A 5,457-nucleotide genomic window follows, 5' to 3' on the forward strand; every position below is an offset into this window, starting at 1 on the left:
GGTCGCAAAATTCTGTGCTCTCGGGTTGACCAAAAAAGCTTGTCATACAATTCGCAAAAATAGGAATTTACTTTTCATACAATTCCATACGTACAGCAAACTGTATGAAATCTCTATAAAAACATTTTCCCATAAATGGAAATTCTAAGATAGGTGTTTTTTCCATAAATCAAAAAGTTTTCTTTTGATGTTTCTTTTTTTTTCTGAAAAGTTTTGGGTTGTGTTTGCAACCGAACACAAGTGACAAAGATCTTGGTTACTCAAAGCACCAAAGGTTGGATGGTCTTACATTTATATGCGTTAAAAATGACCTGAATTGTCTTCCAGTTGTCTTTCACAATTGATATAACAAAAGTAACAAACTTTTGATTTTTGGCAAATGTCTTCAATGATGATTATTTTAATTTCTTGATTTTTCAAATTATCAGACATTGGCACACATTAACACAAAAAAATAGGCATTTTCACTGTTTTTGAAAAAAAAATTAAGTGAAAAGAAAAAAGCCAATATTATTGTATCCAGGACTACGTTATGCACACAAAAAATTAAATTTTGCATGCGAAATTTTTTTTTCGGAAAAGTTTTTTTTTGCGTACAAAATTCGATTTGCGGTTGAAAAAAAATTTTGGTGTCGCCATCAAAAAAAGCCAGTCATACAATTTCCGTATAAGGAAATTGCATGGTAAACTTTTTTTTTCAAAAAAAAATTAAATCAGTTTTTTTTTGCCACCAGTCTGTTCAACTGTTCTCAAAAAGCCGCAGAAATGGTTTAATTTTTTGTTCTATTATTTTTCGAAAATGTCTGAAAATTGTATAAAAAGCATTTTCTCCATTCACTTGATGTGTGGATTTGTATGATAATGGTTTTTGTTGTATGGAATTGTATGATAAGCCTTTTCGGTGTATGGAGGTCAACCCGGGGAATTAGTCTTTTCATATTAAAGTCGGAACAATAAGGCAAAACCAAACTGACATTCTTTGCACTTTCTTGTAAAACTGAGTCAGTTTTTATTAATTAAGTTAAAAACAAAGAGGGATGTAGATGTTTTGATTTCATTTTTTAATTTTCAAACAGACTTCAATATTTGAAAAGTTTTGGCCAAGCTTTTGGTGGAGTTTCGAATATATGAGATACTGTGTTGTTAGCACATTTTTTCCATTTTCGCCCATTTCTTTTCCACATAATTGTTTCTTAGCGTATAGGCAAAATAAGCGTTGTCGTATTGTGATGAAAATTTGCATAATGAACAAGCTAACTATTATGAATACACTTGACTTTTACATCAAGCATAATTACGTTCCCAATTTGTGAGGGGGTTCCGCGCAAGCAAAAAGATTGCTCTCCTTGGACTTTCTTTGATCGTGTTCTTCCTTATTTTGACCCGGTGAAATATCGAAATGCTCAAAGATTTGTGCCCGGGTTCCAGGGCTTTTTTACGTTCCCCCACTCTTTGGGTTTAACGAAATTGGCATGATCAACAAACTAATAATTGTGAACACGATTTTTTAAATCACATCTAACATCGTAACCCTACGTGTTTAGCCTTATTTCCACATAGAAAAAAATGAAAAACTGAAAGACAACTGCTGCAAAAATTGAAAACTTGAAATGTGGAGTGGGGGGGGGGTTAGAAGGGAGTGAGTGGAAAAAAGCCAGCGTTTTTGCAGCATTATCTACTTTACAGCCGTGATGCATCAAATTTTTATCAATTCGCGAACGAAGTTAAAGCCACAAACAAGTAGCGGAGAAGACGGGAACGGACTTTTTTACTCCGCTAAATATTCCGTATGCCAGTTTTTGTTACAACCGGTCCATGGGAACAGAAATATCTCTTATAACAACTCGCAGATGGGGGATGAGGGCTCATTTGTTCAACATACCTCTCAGCGATAAGTCTCGCGTTTACCTGTTACCTTCTAGTTGAAAGTAATGTGAATTTCAAAGAAAGCACTGAGAATATCGTTTAGCTGTAACCGTTTGAATTATAAGATCGTGAAACTGAAATGTTTGTCCTATGGGTGGGTAAAGTGGACAAAAGACGGAACTTTGCTCAAAGGCGCCCAAATATGATAAAAGGAACAACTAACCTTTCTGAGGGCAGTGATCCGGGATGGTACTTCGAGTCACATTTTGTCAAAACTCCCGCTTTCACCTCGCAGTTCGAGTAGTCCAACAGCCAGTATTGAATTCCGATAGCCCTGTTTTCAAAGCGGCACGGATCCCGACGGAAGGCTAAAGGATCTTCGTCATAAGCTTTTAGTCCAGCTATGACGCTAAGCTCTGGATAACATACCAGCAGCCACAGAATGAGCATATTTGATTCCAGCTAAGCTTAAAGCGTTAGGCTCCTTCCGGTTTCCCTTGGTTTGGGAAAAAACTGAATTTCTTGAAATATTGCAAAGTTTCGCAGGTTGGGGAGGGAAAAACCAAAATGGTTTTTTGGTCTTTCATTTTTTCCCGAGAACTTTTACACTCAAGTTCATGGCTCTTTGCCAAGCCCCCCCCCTCTCTTGAAATTTATTTTTGAAGAGCTTATTTAACGTTGTAAAAATGCATGACATTTGGCATGGTGAAAAAACTGACAACTGTGATCAGATTTGTAATTCATACTTTATACCATTACGCTTTTAGCCATAGTAACTCGTAAAACAATCCTAAAATTCGATACGTTGAAAGTTGGAGGAAACTGGTAAGAGCCAAGTTCAGTCATACTAGAACCAGTTCTAAACTAGTATTTATGAACTAATTGTATTATTGATAAAATTATTAACTAACCAATCATATTCCATCTCTAACATTGACACTTATTTGTAAGTGCTGAAACTACATGTAGTTTCAGCAACACAACAATTTGGATAAATTTTTGAATACAATTGTTCTCCTTCTGAATAAACTCCAAGAACTAACTCGCGAAAACCAGTATACACTAGATCTTTTGAGACTAGGAGATATAAGAGTAATATTAAGGTCAGTATTAGACTAAGAAGTTGCACAAATCTATCCGGCCGAAAATAAGATGACGAACAGACGAAAATAACCTGACGAACAGACGGTGTACCTTACCTGAAATTACTCTATGAGTACAGGCCTAAGGTCATAACTCAATACTTTCGAAAATGAAAGGTTTAAATTTGGCTCTTTTCCAGTTTCCCACCCTCTCGTAAAACTACAAAATTGAGCTGTCCAAAAAAAGTTCACACGGCTTTTTGCATGAAAGAAGTACTTGAAAACTTGTTCACTTGTTCACGTTGACACGTTTTAATGCAATTTATAACAAAAACATTAGTTTTTAATGGACATTCATATTCGAATTTCAGATAAATATTAACGGTGGGACTGCAAAAAAGCTTTCAATTTTTATCGATAAAAGATAATAAAGATTTGGGTATAATTATTCCTTGTGATTGTGTTCTTCCTTAATTTGACGCGGTAAAATATCTAAAAGTTTAAGATTTGTGACCGGGTTCCAGGGCTTTTTTACGTTCCCACACTCTTTGGGTTTAACAAAATTGGCAGGATGAACAAACTAAAAATTGTGAACACAATTTTAAATCATGCCTAACATCGTAACTTTACGTGTTTAGCCTTATTTCCACGTAGCAAAAAGACGAAAACAGAAAGTGGACGAAGCTGTAATTTAGCAGATTCCAGTGGCCTTAACACCAAAGTGAGCGCCTATCCGTTGCACAGTTTGACATCGTAATGATCATAACACGCAAGACAACTGCAAAAATTGAAAACTTGAAATGTGGAGTGGGGGGTGGTTAGAAGGGAGTGGAAAAAAGCCAGCGTTTTTGCAGCCTTATCTACTTTACAGCCGTGGTGCATGAAATTTTTATCAATTCGCAAACGAAGTTAAAGCTACAAACAAGTAGCGGAGAAGACGGGAACGGACTTTATTACTCCGCTAAATATTCCGTTTGCCAGTTTTTGTTACAACCGGTCCATGGGAACAGAAATATCACTTATAACAACTCGCAGTTGGGGAAGGGCTCATTTGTTCAGTATACCTCTCATCGATAAGTCTCGCGTTTACCTGTTACCTTCTAGTTGAAAGTAATGTAATTTTCAAAGAAAGCACTGTGAATATCGTTTAGCTGTAACCGTTTGAATTATAGGATTGTGAAATTGAAATGTTTGTCCTATGGGAGGGTAAAGTGGACAAGAGACGGAACTTTGCTCAAAGGCACCCAAATATGATAATAGGAACAACTAACCTTTCTGAGGGCAGTGATCCGGGATGGTACTTCGAGTCACATTTGTCAAAACTCCCGCTTTCACCTCGCAGTTCGAGTAGTCTAACAGCCAGTATTGAATTCCGATAGCTCTGTTTTCCAAGCGGCACGGATCCCGACTGAAGGCTAAAGGATCTTCGTCATAAGCTTTTAATCCAGCTATGACGCTAAGATCTGGATAACAGACCAGCAGCCACAGAATGAGCATATTTGATTCCTTGGTTTGGGAAAAACTGACTTTTTTTAAATATTGTTTAGTTAGCAGGTTAGGCAGGGAAAAACCAAAATGATTTTTTGGTCTTTCATTTTTTTCCCGAGAAGTTTCACATTCAAAATCACGGCTCTTTACCAGCTCCCCTCTCTTTTTGAACAGCTTATTTATAATAATGCAATGAAACTTGGCATGGTGAAAAACTGACAGCTGTGATCAGATTTGTGATTCATACTTTATACCATAACGCTTTTAGCTATAGTAACTCGTAAAACAAGCCCAAAATTCGATACGTTGAAAGTTGGAGGAAACTGGTGAGAGCCAAGTTCACTCATACTAGAACCAGTTCTAAACTAAATTTTATAAACCAATTAAATTTTTGATAACATTAGCAACTAATCAATCATATTCCATCTCTAACATTGACACTTATTTGAAAAGCTGAAACTACATGAAGTTTCAGCACCAGATCAATTTGAATAAATTTTTGAATACATTTGTTCTCCTTCTGGATAAACTCCAAGAACTAACTCGCGAAAACCAGTATACACTAGATCTTTTGAGACTAGGAGATATAAGAGTAATACTAAGATCAGTTTTAGACTAGGAATTTGCACGAATCTATCCGGCCGAAAATAAGATGACGAACAGACGAAAACAACCTGACGAACAGATGGTGTACTTTACCTGAAATTACTCTATGAGTACAGGCCTAAAGTCATTACTCAATACTTTCGACTATAAAAGTTTTAGTGTTGGCTCTTTTCCAGTTTCCGACCATCTCGCAAAATTACAAAAATTGTTCATACGGCTTTTTGCATGAAAGAAGTATTTGAAAACTTGTTCATCTGTTCACGTTGACACGTTCCAAAGCAATTTCTAACAAAAAAATTAGTTTTTAATGGACATTCATTTCGAATTTCAGATAAAAATTAAAGGGGGGATTGAAAAATTCCTTCAATTTTTACCGATAAAAGATAATAAAGATCTAGGTATAATTATTCTTTGA

The sequence above is a fragment of the Symsagittifera roscoffensis genome, chromosome 2, assembly GCF_963678635.1.
Source record: "Symsagittifera roscoffensis chromosome 2, txSymRosc1.1, whole genome shotgun sequence".
Classification (NCBI taxonomy): domain Eukaryota; kingdom Metazoa; phylum Xenacoelomorpha; order Acoela; family Convolutidae; genus Symsagittifera; species Symsagittifera roscoffensis.